We start from the raw sequence: 17,095 nt of genomic DNA on the forward strand, positions 1-17,095 counted from the left end.
TTTGACCGTTGCCACTAACAATTGACTCAATGTTGGTGCACCAACGTTCATCCACCCACGCGTATGTGTCACCCACACATACATGTCAAAACAGTATTTTGCGCGTATGTGTCGCTCACGCATTCTCGAGATTGGCAAAAATGCACGTTCACGCATACGCGTCGATGACGTGTACGCGTCATTGCACATTTTCCAACTCCAGATTTGAAATTTTTATCGCAGGCGTTGGAGATAATGTTGGTTCACCAACGTTCCCTCCAATGTTGGCACCATATTTGCAGAACGTTTCCAGCAACGTTGGTGAGCCAACTTTGGCCACCAACGTTGCACATTAAGCCCTGGAATGTTGCCTAGCAACATTGGTGACCCAACTTTGGCCACCAACGCTGCTTTGTTCTCCCTTGTCAATGTTTCCAATTTCATGGCTACTATTAAACTATTATACATGGTTGAAAAGCTCTTAATGTCAACTTTCTAATCCAACTGAAAGCACCTCAATTGGATATCTGTAACTCAAGTTATGCTCCTTTGAAAGAGACAAGGTCGCTGGCATTGGTGTGCAACGTTTGAAGCAACGTTGGCGCACCAATGTCGGTAACAAATGCCAGATTCTGGAGATCAAACGTATTGTCCACCTCATACTATTATATATAGTTGGAAAGCCCTGAATGACTACTTTCCAATGCCATTAGAAGAGCATCGTTTGGAGCTCTACAGCTCAAGTTATACTCCATGGAAGGTTACGAGGTCAGCTGGCCTTACTACAGGTTGATACTATGTTCATCTTTGCACTTTCAGGGCAAGTTTTCTTCCTCAAATTTAATGTCCAACATGCAGTGCCATATATACTTGGAAAGCTCTAGATCCCTACTTTCTAATGATTTTAGAATCATCTCATTTGGATCTATGTAGCTCAAGTTATTTTTGTTTAAAGAAGGCAAAGTCAGGCTATCAGGAGTAACGTTCGTGGCAACGTTGGTGAGCCAACTTTGGCCACCAATGTTGCTTGCTCTGCTTCTTCTCTGCCCTTCTTTTTCTTCTTCTTACCTATCATCAACCAAACAAAATGCATCAAAGTATTGTCATAATCACAAGATAATGCATCATTCATATCATCAAACAAATCTTACATAAATCTCATGAAAATACACATAATTAACCATGTTTGATTGAATCAAGACATACATAAAATTCTCATCCAATTACTTATTATAGCTCAAGAAAGTGCATGAAACTAATTGAAAACAAATTAAAAAGGCTTGTGAAACTAGCCTAAGATGCCTTGGCATCAAACAACACCAGCAGTAACAATAATAAAATCAGAAGCAAAATCAATGTAATCAGAAGCATAAATAGAATCAGAATCAGAGTAAAACAGAAGCATAAACAGAAGCAAAAACACAAAGAAAGCCCAATGTAATCAGAAGCAAAATCAATGTAATCAAAAGCATAAACAGAATCAAAATTGCATGACTAATTGGTGGTACAAGGCAACAAGAGCAGCTCCAATGAAAGGCCTAACCCAAAAAATCCATAACAGTGAAGAAAAAAAGATATGAAATTCAGAAAGAAATGAGTGAGAAAAGAAAAAGCCAGAAACGAAGAAGACATACCTGATCATTCCATGCATGATCTCTGTTAAAGTGATGGCAGCACCAAGTCTCCTAGCAGGGTTAATCCCAGTTCCAGTGATAGGAATGGTTGCCAAGTGGACCTAGAAGACAGCAAACACAATCGGAAGCAGTGGTGACCGGCGAGGAGCAGCAATGACTGGCGACTGAGCAAGGAGGAGAAGCAGAAACGAAGAGCGGCGAGCAGCACACGACGTCCACCCTCTCGGATCTGCTGGCGTCGACGTCGAGGAGCAGCAGCGAGATCCACCGACCGAACGACGAAGAGCAGCTGCGACGGCGAAGAGCAATGGCGGCGGATTCCCTTCCCCTTCCCTTCCCCACCTTCCCTTCCCTCTCTTCTTCCATTAAAAACTCACCTCCCCAGCGTGATTAACCCTTCCCTGTTCCCCAGCCTTTAACCCGTTTTTCTCTTTCTTTTTTTATATTTTTTAATTAGGGGTAATTTGGTAATAAAAATTAAAATTTTAGTAACAATGACAATTTTAAAACTAAGTTAATCCTTTGGGACCATTTTGTAACGAAAAAAAGGCCGGGAAAGAAAATAAATTTTCAGCCCTTACCTTAGGGACCAAAATCGTACTTAACACTTATCATAAACAACAAGGATCTCATCCTTACAAAACTCTCTCTCTCTCTCTCTCTCTCTCTCTCTCTCTCTCTCTCTCTCTCTCTCTCTCTCTCTCTCTCTCTCCATATATGGTATGGTTGTGTGCCTTTTCTAAACTTGTTACACCTGCTATATCTATAGCAATAACAAAAATATGTATGATTTTTTTTTCAAATGTAAGAGCTCAACCAAAAGGTTAAAGAAAGAAAATTTGTTCGCATAACATATGCAAGTATTCAATACTATAAATTTATCAGACTCAGGTGCAATCAGAGTGATAAAAAATTCCCTCCTTCAATCTTCACACTGGCTACATGAAAAGAAAAGAGAAAGAATATAACATAAGCAATGGAAAGAAATATTTAATATGATATTCCTAATAGAAAAACAATCATATTCCTCACATAACATACTTCTCACTAAAGAAAAAGGGGTTATTCAGGGATTTTTTTTAAATTAAAGAAAAAAAGAGGTGGGAGGATATGCTATTTCGAATCTATTTAATATTTGTAAACAAAATCTCCAATAAATTACAAAGATCGCAGATTCTACCCTCCAAAATTATATTTGTAAGTCACAACATGAATCAAAATTCCAAAAATCACTAAAAAGCAACCTATAAAGCAATTTAACATCAATAAAAAGTATTCTTGGCTGTAAACACTAAGCAGCAACAATCATCCAAAGATAAATGCATTCACTAAAATAATAAAATAGCAAAAAAACAAAGGAATTTAAAAATAATGAATAGCAAAATAAGGAATTTAGAAAAAGCAAAATTTAAATTATGAACAGAAATCAAACAACAATAACATAAAAAATAGAACATCATGAATAGAAACATAAATCCAAAAATTAAAATCAGAATCATAAAAACAAATATCAAAATTGAATAGAATAAACCCAGAAATTGAAATCATGAACGGAAATCAAATGAAGAAAATTCATACCTGAGTCTAAGGCTCCATTGGAACACTAGAAGTGGAGCGACGAAGGGAGAGACAGAGCACGCACAGCACAGACAACGATGTTGACTCTACGAGACCCACGCCATCGCTCTGAGGCTGAAGACGAATGACGCAAAGAAAGAAGAAAGATACTGAGAATAAATCAGACAATGAGGCGTTGGGCTGAGAAGAGAGAGAGAGGATGAGAGATGTTGACTCTCAGAGACCCACGCCACCTCCGTTGATGCCTTGTGCTTGTGTGGTCCCGATTGCAAAACACGCTACCAGCGCTAAACACCAGTGACTGGGCATTTAACGCCAACCAGGCAGCAAGGCTTGTATGCGAAATATGGGCTTGGGCAGTAATAACATTTTTTCCTTTTTCATTGAATGAAAACCAAAAAAAAGACATACTAAAAAATTAGAATATTCAATAAAGAACCATGAAAGAGAAGAAATAAAAAGCGTGAAAGCTATAAGCATAACCCAATTTCTGAACTTTCAAATATTGTCTTTCATTTTAGCGGAATGCCCTTTTAGTGTAGGTGCATTGCTTCCAAAACTTCAGAATTGAGTGGTGAGAGTTTTGGGTAGTTTCTTATTTGTAGGAACTCTCTCCTTGTATTCTCTTACTTTGGGCTGCTTAAGCAAACTTGGGTCTGCATCACTAAAGTATGCATCAAACAACATTGGTCTTTTAAACTCAAACAAATATATGTTTGTCATCACCAAAAATATGATTATTGTTTACTAAACTCAACATCATCTCCCCACAAGACAGGTAAAAAGTATCGGACTCAGGATACCATTTGTGTAACCCGTTAAATTAATAAATAATTAGTCAAAAAAATAATTATTATTTAAAAAATTAAAAATTTAAATTAAGTTTTATAGTTTAATAAAGTAGACTTGATTAAAACATGAATTTTGACACTAATTTTAAAGAATTTGACCCAAAATTGGGCTGTCGAACCGAACCGATTCGATTGGATCCAAACCAGATCCAAAGCCCAACATATAAAATCTCCATTTGCAGCCCTATCACCATCATAAACTAAAACACATTGAAAAGAAAAGGAGGAGGGTTACGGTGAAAAGAGTAGAAGGAAAACCTAATCACCTCCAATCTTCAATTGCTTATATCTTTCAATTTGGAACTCCGTTTGACGAGCCATCAGTGCCCATGCGTTCGTCTTGGAATTCTCTACAAAATCCATGGAACAAAGTTGTTGATAAACCTCACTTTCATGCCCAACTGTTCACTCTTCAGTTTTAAAATTTTTGAGCTTTAGTGTTGAGATTTTGTGTAATTTTGGTATTTAAGACGAAATTAACTTTGTGGACTTGCTAGATCTTGTCTCCAAACTTCCGTTGGTAAGGTGAAAAATATCTAACCCTTGTAAAATTATTGATATAGAGAATGCGGTGTTGATTTAGTGATGTACATGTGATATTAGATTAAATTATAAGTGTTGGTGGCAAATTGGTGGTGTTAAATGCTTGGAATTTGGATAATTGGGGCTGAATTTCTATTTGAAAGAGGTGTGGAGCCTTAGACTTTGTGAAACGGTGATCCTTGTGACGTTCTGGGTTAAGAGAGGAATCGGCCAAGGTATGGTTTTGGTTTCTTGTATGTAATATATAATGTGTCGTAAAAACTTAGGCTAGTTGACCGTAGGATAAGTTTGAAATGCATGTATGGTTGGTGTTGTATGAGCCTTAGTGATAAATATAATGTGTAGTGTGTATTGTTGTGAGAATTGATGTATGATGAAGAATTATTTGAATTTGAAGGAAAATCGGTATTTGAGTGATTAAACTAGTTGGTGGATCATATATTAAAATTAATTAGACTGAGTAATTAGTTATGATATGAGGATAGATATCTGTATTGTTGAATGTTTGATGTTGGATTATTGAAAGAAGAAAGTGAATTATGAATGTTGACTGTTGAAGTTGAAGTGTGATGATTATAATGATGTTTAATGAGCTACGTGTATGTTGATTGGATGTGGTTAAATGAGTGTGTTGGTTAATGATATGCATGTGGTGGATAGTTGATAAGATGATGTATTGAATGAATAATGATGCTATTTTAATGAGTAAGTATGAGATTATGTTGATTTTGAGTTCTTGGGGTGGAATTGATTGTATATGTGTATTGATGGCTTATGAAATGAATGAGAAGGGTTGAGATTGAAATTATACTATTTTAGGTTGGTTTAAAAACTTGGAATGTTGGTTTGAGTTGGAAGATGTGGTAGAAATAGAGGTGGGTGTTTTTTTATGAAAAACTGATTTTCTACCGAATTTCGGCGAGCCATAACTCAGATTCCAGATCCCAAAACCATTTCAAACTTATTTCATATGAAGATTGGGTCCGTGAAGTTTAAGCTGTTTGAAGAACGGATGAAAAATAATTTTAATGAAAAAGTTATGCACGTCGAAAGTTTGGTGTGTAAGATGTGAATTCTACGTGCAATTGTATTAGTTTTAAAAGGAAAACACAGGTGGTGCGTACACGGACATATGCCTGCGTACCCAGCCATTTGTCTCTGTCCAGGGCATTTGCATATGCGGATAAGTGCCACATATGTAGGATGGGGAAAATGACGCTCCCACGTACGCGAGAACATGCATGTATACGCGGGACCCTATTTTTATGAAAATTGAGTTTTATGTTTTAAACATGATTTCAAACTTCTAAACCTCTATTTTTACTCTCTAAGACCCTAAAACTTAGTTTTAGTCATAGTGAGGGAGTTAAACCTTGAGAGGGTGGTAACTTAGAAGTGAAGGAAGGTTGTGAGGTAGTGAGTATGGGCTTGAGAAGTGTAAAAACATTGAATACATGATGAACTGATGAGATATTGAGTAATGGATTTAAGGATAGATGAGTAACCCCTATCCGAGATATAACATTGAGAATAGATGAGTAATCCCTATGTATGATGAGATTTTAAGGATAGATGATAAATCACTATTTTATAGTTTATCTTGTGCTAATAGGAGTAGATTTTATCAATCTTTTATACACTTATTCATATGAAATGCATGGTTTTACATTTTCCTTCCTAAATTGATGCTATGATTGAAAACATGCTTGTTTGGCCTTTAATTGACTATTTCCTAAATCCTCTCTTATTTCCATTCGATGCCGTGATATGTGTGTTCAATGTTTTCAGAGACTACAGGGCAGGAATGACTTAGAGGATGGAAAAGAAGCATGCAAAAGAGGAAGGAAGATAAGGAATTAAAGATCTCAAGGGCGAGCAATGACGCATACGCGCAAAGCACGCGTACGCGTGGTTAGGAGACAGAGTAGCGACACGCCCGCATGTAGTACGCGTACGTGTGATTAAAGGAATGCACATTGACACGCACGCGTGGAAGGCCGTCACGTGCTGTATATCAGAATTCGCCGAGGGCAATTTTTGGGACCCTGTTTAACCCAGTTTCAGGCCCGAAAGTCCAGAAGAGATGCAAGGGTGTAGCTAAGACTTGACACACTTTTCATTCTCACTTAGTTTTAGTTTTAGTTTAGAGAATTCTATAGAAAAACACTTGCTCTCGTAGGGTTCTTAGCTTTCCATAATTTTTCTTAGTTTTACTTGGATTGGATCTTGAGAGAGAGTTGTTACTATCTTCGGTGGAAGTCTTCGTCATTATAGTTTGCTTTTCTCTTACCTTCCTCTTGTGCTTTTCATTTCAATTGCTTGGATTCATGTTATGATTTTCTTAATTTTACGTTTATTAATATAAGAAACCAATTTTAGTTTTGATTCCATTACTTGTTGAATTCCTTTCAATTACTTATCATCTCTAATTTTAGTTTTATTAATTTTAATTTTAATTACCATGTCCTTTCTCTACTCTCTTCATATATTTGTGGAAATGGCATTCATATCAATGGAGTAGAGCTCCCAACTTGACTTTGGAGTTGATTAATAGGGAACCCTTGAGTTGGAATACTCAAGTGTTAATAGGTAATGGAAAATTGCTGCCAATTGGATTATCACTAACTCTAATCCTTCCTTGGGAAGCGATTAAGACTTGTGAATCGAAGTTGGTTACCTACTTGACTTTCCTTTATTAATTAAAGGATAACCAAATAGAAGCAACAACCATTTCCCTATTATACTTGGGAAAACCAATAAGGATAGAAATTCCTATTAATTTTCTCCTAGTCAAGACGTCTTATTTTAAATACACAACACATCTTATTATCATTCACTGTTTTAATTTTCAATTACTTATTTTTCTAATTTCAACATCAAAAATTTCTCAGAAAATTCCTGATTAATAATTCGCACCTTGTTTCATTGAATGACACGATCATTACCGAATCAATAATTCCTTCATTGAATGACACGATCATTACTGGATCCGAACTTAGCCACATTTGATCTTGAGATTGAAAGAACTATTTCACATATTAGGCAAGCTCGGCGTCGATTATTCTTTGAGAGTGGTGAAGGGGTTGTACCTAATTCACCAGTCTTATCTGAGAACGGGTCTGACGAGTCATTCGAGGAAGAAACTAGTTCCTCTCTTGTCAATTTTATTGACGCTTCTTCTCTTGATTTGAGTGTAGTTACTATGGCAGAGTCGAGGAGAATCACGCTAAAAGAAGCGGGAGCTCCAGATTTTACACTGCAACCATATCAAGCACGTCATCCAAACTTGGATGCAGACTTCGAACTGAAGACCGCTTTGATCAATTTACTACCCAAGTTTCATGGCTTACCTGCTCAAGAGCCTATCAAGCACCTAAAAGATTTTTAGACAGCTTACTCAACTACTAGGCAGCATGGTGCTGATGAGATTGCCGTCTGGCTATACGCCTTCCCGTTCTCACTTGAGGGAAAGGCAAAGGAGTGGTTCTACACTCAACCGGAAGCTGTTGTTACTAATTGGGACTTGCTGAGAAGGGAGTTCCTGGACAAGTACTTTCCAGTAGAAGTTACAGATAGATTAAGGAAGGAGATTTCCTGTGTCGTTCAAGGTAAATCAGAGACCCTCTAGGAATATTGGGAATGCTTTAGGAATCTCCTGGACGCATGTCCTCACCACAAGATTGAACAGTTGGTGTTGATTAGCTATTTTAGCCAAGGCATGAAGCCTGGAGACAAGACCTTATTAGATGCTGTAAGTAATGGCTCTCTGACGAAGTACAAGATGGTGACAGAAGCGTGGCAACTGATCACCGATCTAGCTGAGTCTACCCGAAATGCAAACCAAATGACTCATCGCCCAAGGGCTACTACAGAAGCTTCCTCTAGTGGTGAGACTACTACTCTCACCAAAACTTTGGGAGAGATGACCAGTATACTAAAGCAGCTCTAGCTTAATCAACAACAACCCCCGCCTCTTCCATAGTAGCAGTGTCAACAGATAGTCCCCCAGAGAGTATGCGGAATATACGCTTGCTATTATCACTACACTGATGAATGTCCTTGATGAGTCCATATTTGACAATATATTTTGGCTTGAGTTGGATAGATTTTATCATATAAACTCACACTTACTCACTAAAATAACATACTTTTGTGTTTGATCCCAAAATTGAACCTAAATGTGAAAACATACGATTTTGTGCTTAAATTGAGCAATTTAATTCCACTTTAATTCCATTCGATGCCGTGATATATTTGTTGAGTGATTTCAGGTCCTAGAGACAAGAATGTTTTGGTATAAGTGGAAGAAAGGAAGCAAAGAGGGAGAAAACATGAATAAAACAAAGGAGAAAAGCATCTCAGCCTGTGCCCACGCACAGAATGCAAAATCAGGACATGTGCGTCCGCACAGGACCTGTGCCTACGCATAGGAGGAAAATCAGCATCTGTGTCCATGCACAGGTACCAGCGCGTGCTTCCATTAAAATTGCACGTGGACTCGCGTTTTGGGACTTTTTGGCCCATTTTTGAAGGCTTTGAAGCATATTTAAAGGGTGAAGCAACACCATATCATATCATACGTTACCATACTTCATAGAATAGTTTTTAGGAGTAGTTTTAGAGTAGTTTAGTTTTAGGTTTTCTCTCTTAGGGTTTTTAATTAGGGTTTCAATGTAGAATTTTATACTTCAATTTTGTTCTTGAATTTTGCTATCTCATTGTAAGTATTTCTTTAATTCCTCTTTTATTACACTACTTGTTCTATACTTTCTTCTACTTTAATTTTCTTTGTCAATATCTACATAGTTTTGCAATTTTGGATTTCTAGTTGCTAATTTGATGTTTGATGCTTATTTTATGCTTGTTTGAGTTATTTATGTTGATTTTGTTCTTTTATGATTCATAGCTTTCATCAATTTACCAATTTTGCCATGTTTTATGTTTATGCCCTCTATGTGTTTGATGAAATGCCAATCTTAGTTATGGGGTAATTTCCACCCCTTGACTTGGAAAAAATGAGTTTATGGATTACTAGAGCTATAATGTCCAACATTTAGTGATAATTCTTGGGGAGTTAGTTGATTCTTGTTTCCATTAAAGCTAACCTTTTATTAACTAGTTAGTAAGTTGGTTAGAACTTATGGATTAAGGTCAATTATGCTTGCTTGACTTACTCCTCGATGTTAGGGGTTAACTAAGCAAGATTAACTCACGATAATTATCATAGTTGTGGTTATGGCAAGGAAAGCATTCCATAACTCATCCCAAGTCAATGTTGCATTTATGTTTTAAACCACTTTTCAATCACCTTATAGTCTTACTTGTTTATATTACATGAATAGTTTTTTTTATTCCTTTATTAGTTTATTAATCGCAATTTTGCCTTGTTCTTTAATTCCTTTATTGACTACTTTCATCATTGAAACCCCCTTTGTTCTTGCAACCAAAATTGTGTGCGCTCATTGGCATTAGTTCCTAGGGAGAACAACCTGGGAGACTAAATACTCTCGGTTTACATTTGAATTGAATAGTGACAATATCTTGAAATAAATTTTGATTGAGAGGATCTATTGCCGGTTTGGACTATACTCACAACGAAATTACTTTATCTAGTTTTCCGAATTGGCATAAATTCTCATCTCGTCAAAATTTTGGCGTCGTTGCTGGGGAGCTAGTGTCATGAGTGCTATATTTTGGTTGTTGTAAATATGTCTATAGTGCAAATATATACTTTTTGGTTGCTTGTTTGCTTTTGTTGGTAATTAGGATTTTGTTTATTTTGTTAATTGATGTCTTTAGTTGTTATTTTCAATTTTCTCTATGAGTTATCACCCTCTTGGTTTGGAGTTTGGTTGTGCTTATTTTGTAGGGCTTGATAACCTCAATTTTGGATTGCATCATCGGATTGGAGCATCGATTTCGGAAGGAGCCACCTCCTCCTTATTACAATGAACTATACCCTCCCCAATATGCATACCTAAACCAAGGATATGGTGGATTTCACTATGACTATACACCTCCACCACCGTATACCTATGACCCATACCTCTAACATAACCCTCAATCACCATATTTTCAAACACCACACCAATACCACCATACACCTTCTTACATACCACCTCCAAACACTCACCAACATGAGTCACCTCCCAAACATACAACCTTTCTCCCAATTTATGAACCTCATTTTTCACTCCAATGTGAAGCTTTTTCACCCTTGACCCAAGACCATCATGACCTTCAAGCCTTTCTCCAAGAGCAAGAAGGATTCCAAAGGACGGGAGTTCATGGCTACCATAGGTGAAGCGGTAAACCGCTTAATCCTCCTATGCTCATTTGATCAAGGCATTCCTCTTGAGGAATGTGAGGGATCAATTATGGCTTGTAATGAAGAGGAGAGCATGGAGCCACAAGGGAAAGAAGAAGGGTTAGAGCTTGAAGTGCAACTAGAGGAAGAAAGGGAAGTATGTGAACCGGAGGAGAGAAAAGGAGAATTGAGGGAGATTGATCAAGATGAGGATTCCATCGTCCATGATTTTTTGTCCTCCTTGGTCGATTCCCTTAATGATCCTAATGAGAATCTTCCCATTGAGTTTGAGAAAGACGTGGAGGTAGACTTCTCACAACCTCCTTGTTATGACTTGAGTGATGGAGAAGAGAAAGTTGGTGAGGAAGCGATTCCGGTCCAAGAACATATTGAATGGGTGGCAACTTCACCTATGAGCTTTATTGGCCCCCATCAATATGCTATCTTGGAAAGGGATTACCAACTCAAGGTCCTTCTTGGGTTGGTACGTGGTGGAGAAAAGAGTATTGGTTGCCAAGAGAATCCAAGGTTCTTCAAGAAGACCAATTCAAGAAGTGGGATTCAAGCATGGTGTAGAGCATAATTAAGTGGATTTCGGAGAGTGTTGAGGTACTTCAAGGGTCAATTGGAAACTTGTCCGTCCGGCTTGGAGCATAAAAATCTGCAAGAAGGAGAATGGGAAACTAGAATATGGGATCCCAGAGGAGCTTTAAGGACCAAGCATGGATGGAGTTTCAAGGAGGAGTGGAAACACAAGCCACCCTAACAAGGATCTCCTCAACAAGTCCAACTTAAGGACTATAAACTAAAGTGCTAGGTGGGAGACACCCACCATGGTAACATTGTTCCTATCCTTTACTTTTTTTAATTTTAGTTTCTTGCATGTTTGCTTGTTTTGGTTAGCTTAGGTTAGTTTAATTTTTGAGTTTGGTAGGTTAAGTTCCATAAGGTGGAGGGCCCTAGAATTTGAAGAAACTTTTTTTTAGAAAACAGAGCATCTGTGCGTGCGTACAAACCTCCTTGTTTCACGTACTGTGCGTGCGCACTGCTCTATGCGTACGCACACGCCCCCTTCTTGTGCTCTTTATGCGGACGCACAGACGTGTGCGTCTGCACGCCAACTCGCATCTCCTCTAGTGGGAGCGATGGCACAGCTTGTGCGCGGGAACGTCCTCACCCTTTTTGCTTCTGTGCGCGTGCATGGTTGTTTGTGCGCACGCACACATGATCCTACACAAAAAAAGAGAAAAAAATCTTATGTGTGTGCGCACACACTTGTGCGCGCGCACACCTCTTACACACCCCTCTGTCCGGAGCATTCATACGATTCGTGCGGACGCACCCCTCCCCTTTTCACTTAGTGTGCGTATGCACACCTGTCTGTGCGTACGCACAAGTGCTGTTTTGGGCAAAATTTTTATTTTTTTTCCATTTAAGCCCTAACGCACTTGCTCCCCCTCCACCCCTCTCTTTTCTTGCTTTTGCTTCTTCCATGTTTTTTCTCTTGTTTTACTTAATCTTCATTGCATTTCATTTTTATTTTAGTTATTATATTAGTTTTACTTTAGTTGTTTCTATTTAAATAAACTGCAAGTGTTTGCTTGATGTTGATAGGGTTGTTTGTTGATTGAATTTTGTCAATGCACTTATACTTTGCCTTAATATCCAAGTACCTAGTGGGTTCGATAACTCATGTTTTGATTGTACCACTAGGACAAATTATGTAGGTGCATTGAACTAAGTGATTTGAGTTGAAATTACTTGTTCATCATGATTTCCATATTGAATTCATCACATGATCGGTACTTGCTCCTTGTTAATGCTTTGCATTTGTTTGAGTGACTTAACTTAATTTTTTTTATCAAGCTTATCACTTTTTGTAACAAGTATCTTTACCATGTGACTCTTTCTTAATGTTCATGATGAAAAAGTGATTCTCTTTTCATTGATGGATTGGTTGTTGTTTATTGTGCAATTTTATATCAATCTTGCACTTTCACTTGAACAAATTCAACATCCAACATCCCAATTAATCAATTCACTTTTGTGGTTACCTGGGTTTGCTTGTGTCTAAAGTTTTTCTTATTTTTTAATCGCTACCTAGGCCATCTAATTGAGAAGCACATGCTTATTTTTTCTTTGTGTGGATGCCCTTTTAACCGGCCGTTGTGTGTGTTCCAACCACGCACATAATTGGAATACACACACGGCTTATCTCATTTTCATCATACCACACTACTATGGAAATTTCTTCAATTAGATGCTTATTTACTACCTCCTTTACCTTTTTGTGCTACTTGCCCTATGCTTTTTACTTATAAGTTATTCATTCTTTTTGAGGTTGCAATATAAAGGCAAGGAGCCGGTAGAGGAGGAGGACACTGAGGATGAAGATGCCACGACGTTGAACTTGGGAATTTTCATGCAACCCGAGCCCTACATCCACCAGCTGAAGATGGAGGACCATAGAGCCATTCTCCCCGGATTGTGTTCATGCATGGAAGACCGTGCAAGGCTTAAGTGTGGGGGAGGATTCGCCATTTTGGGAGTAAACTTTTTTTTCCCAAACACTTTGTACTTTCATTTTTGTTTTCTTTTATTATGTTTTTTGTAGATATTTGTTAGTATTTTTTTTATTATTGCATCTTTACTCTAGTTAATATATATATATATATATATATATTGCATTTTCATGGTATATATAGTATAGATATTGGTTGTGATTGGATGTTGTGAATAGTATAGTGCCTAGTTCAATTTTGTCCTAATTGTTTATGTTAATTTTTGCTTGTTGAAAATTAGGATAGAACTAGGAAAATTTTTGATGAAATTGCATCCGTCACATTATACATACATATAGGAATAATTTTGGTGAAAAACAACAAGGATTTCCAAGAACTTTGTTATAGGGCATTCTATTGAATTGATGTGAAAAAGTGTTTTTAAAACTTACTTGAAGGATTTTTATGGAACATAGAAGAGAGAAAGAACAAATACCTTGGGAGTTTTGAGCTATATTGAGTGGTTACACATTTTAACCACTAATTTTGTTCATTGTGTGCTATGCTGCTTCTATGATTGTAATCTTAGTTTTGCTTGATTCTTTATTTCCAATGTTTGATGTTTTGAATGCATTTAGTATGATTGATGCCATTTTTTGAATTAAACTCACTTACCCATATGGATCTACCCTTGCATCTACCTTTGTTAACCCCTTTTGAGCTTCTTAATCCCCTTTGTTCTAATTGTTAGCACATCACAACCCTAAGCGAAAAACCTTGAATTAACTTGAATTGCATCTTTGATTAGCTTAGGTTGAAGAGTGTGTTTCATTTAAGTGTGGAGAAACTTTTTGGAAATATTGGTAGTTAATGAAACAGTTTGTATTGGGTATGCATTGAAAAAGAAAAAAAATTAGAAAATGGGTGCACATTCATGTATCAATTTGCTTTAACCATATGCATTTGTCCTAAAGAAATGAAAAATGAAATGAAAAAAATAATAATAGTAATAAGATGGGAGAAAAGTCATCCCAAAGAAAAAGAAAAAAAAGAATGATGAATAAGAAGTGCATATGTGGATTTGGATGAAAAAGATGCATGAATGTGTATAAAAAGCGTGATTTTGGGAAGTTAGGTTGCATATTTTGTTATTTGGTTGAGTTGGATACTTGAGCTAATCAAAGATTCAATTCTTTAGTCCACTTAGCCATATTTATCCTATCTTAACCCTAACCACATTACAACCCTCTAAAGACCTCATGATACTTGCACTCATGCATCACATATTTGTTGATTGTCAGATGAAAAGCAAATCTTTGAAAGCATGATTAGAAAGAGACTTGAGTGAATTGACCCTAAACACCAAGCGTTTAGAGTGTATACACACCTAGTGAGGGTTCGATCACTCAACTCTATGTTTCCATACTTCTTATCATGTATTCTTGCAAGTTGCTTCATTTTGATGAGTAAATCAATTCTTTAGATTTTGAGTGCATTGGATTATTTCCTTGCTTAGCCCTATATGTTTATATACTTGCTTGGAAATTTGATTTTTTGTTTTTACCAATTCAATAGGATACTATAGTATATATAATTATATATATAATATATACATACTTGCATGCATATAGATAGTTGCATTCAATAAGTTGTTTCCCTTTGATCATCCTCATTGTTTGGTTTAGCATGAGAACATGCTATTGTTTAAGTGTGGCAGAATTGATGAGTCCATATTTGACGATATATTTTAGCTTGAATTGGATGGATTTCATCATATAAACTCACACTTATTCACTAAAATAGCATACTTTTATGTTTGATCCCTAAATTGAACCTAAATGTGAAAACATGTGTTTTTGTGCTTAAATTGAGCAATTTAATTCCACTTTTATTTCATTCAATGCCGTGATATATTTGTTGAGAATTTCAGGTCCTAGAGGCAAGAATGGTTTGATAGAAGTGGAAGAAAGCAAGCAAAAAGGGAGAAAACGTGAATAAAACAAAGGAGAAAAGCATCTCAGCCTGTGGCCACGCACAGAATACAAAATCAGGACCTGTGCGTTCGCACAGGACCTGTGCCTATGCACAGGAGGAAAATCAGCATCTGTGCCCATGCACAGACCTGTGCGTCCGCAGAGGTACCAGCGCGTGCCTTCATTAAAATTGCACGTGGACTCGCGTTTTGGGGGCTTTTGGCCCATTTTTGAAGGCTTTGAAGCATATTTAAAGGGTGAAGCAACACCATATCATACCATACGTTACCATACTTCATAGAATAGTTTTTAGGAGTAGTTTTAGAGTAGTTTAGTTTTAGGTTTTCTCTCTTAGGGTTTTTAATTAGGGTTTCAATGTAGCATTTTATACTTCAATTTTGTTCTTGGATTTTGCTATCTCATTGTAAGTATTTCTTTAATTCCTCTTTTATTACACTACTTGTTCTATACTTTCTTCTACTTTAATTTTCTTTGTCAGTATCTACATAGTTTTGCAATTTTGGATTCCTAGTTGCTAATTTGATGTTTGATGCTTATTTTATGCTTGTTTGAGTTGTTTATGTTAATTTTGTTCTTTTATGGTTCATAGCTTTCATCAATTTACAAATTTTGCCATGTTTTATGTTTATGCCCTCTATGTGTTTGATGAAATGCCAATCTTAGTTATGGGGTAATTTCCACCCCTTGGCTTGGGAAAAATGAGTTTATGGATTACTAGAGCCAAAATGTCCAACATTTAGTGATAATTCTTGGGGAGTTAGTTGATTCTTGTTTCCATTAAAGCTAACCTTTTATCAACTAGTTAGTAAGTTGGTTAGAACTTATGGATTAAGGTCAATTATGCTTGCTTGACTTACTCCTCGATGTTTGGGGTTAACTAAGCGAGATTAACTCACGATAATTATCATAGTTGTGGTTATGGCAAGGAAGACATTCCATAACTCATCCCAAGTCAAGGTTGTATTTATGTTTTGAACCACTTTTCAATCACCTTATAGTCTTACATGTTTATATTATATGCATAGTTCTTTTATTCCTTTATTAGTTTATTAATTGCAATTTTGCCTTGTTCTTTAATTCCTTTATTAACTACTTTCATCATTGAAACCCCCTTTGTTCTTGCAACCAAAATCGTGTGCGCTCATTGGCATTAGTTCCTAGGGAGAACGACCCGGGAGACTAAATACTCTCGGTTTACATTTGAATTGAATAGTGACAATATCTTGAAATGAATTTTGATTGAGAGGATCCATTGTCGATTTGGACTATACTCACAACGGAATTACTTTATCTAATTTTCCGAATTGGCATAAATTCTCATCTCGTCAGTCCTCAACTCCAACAAGAAGACAACACTTTGACGGCTACCCATAATTTCTACGATCGTCCGAATCAAGGATACTATCAGCAAGGCGGTAATTTTGGCCAAGGAGGTAACCACAATCAAGGTTGGCAGGACAACTACAACCAAGGTTGGAGAAATAATTCCAGCCAAGGATGGAGGGATAACTACAACCAGGGAAGCAGAGATAACGGTAGCAATCAAAAGTGGAATAACAACAACAACTATCAGCAGAACCAGAATCAACAAAATCCTCCAACAGAGCACCTCACTAAAGACAAGCCCAATATTCCCAAGCACCCCAATTCAACCAACCATAGGCCCCTCAAATCACCTACCCTACCCCTTCATCTAACCAAGATAGAA

This window comes from Arachis stenosperma, chromosome 3, assembly GCF_014773155.1.
Source record: "Arachis stenosperma cultivar V10309 chromosome 3, arast.V10309.gnm1.PFL2, whole genome shotgun sequence".
NCBI lineage: Eukaryota > Viridiplantae > Streptophyta > Magnoliopsida > Fabales > Fabaceae > Arachis > Arachis stenosperma.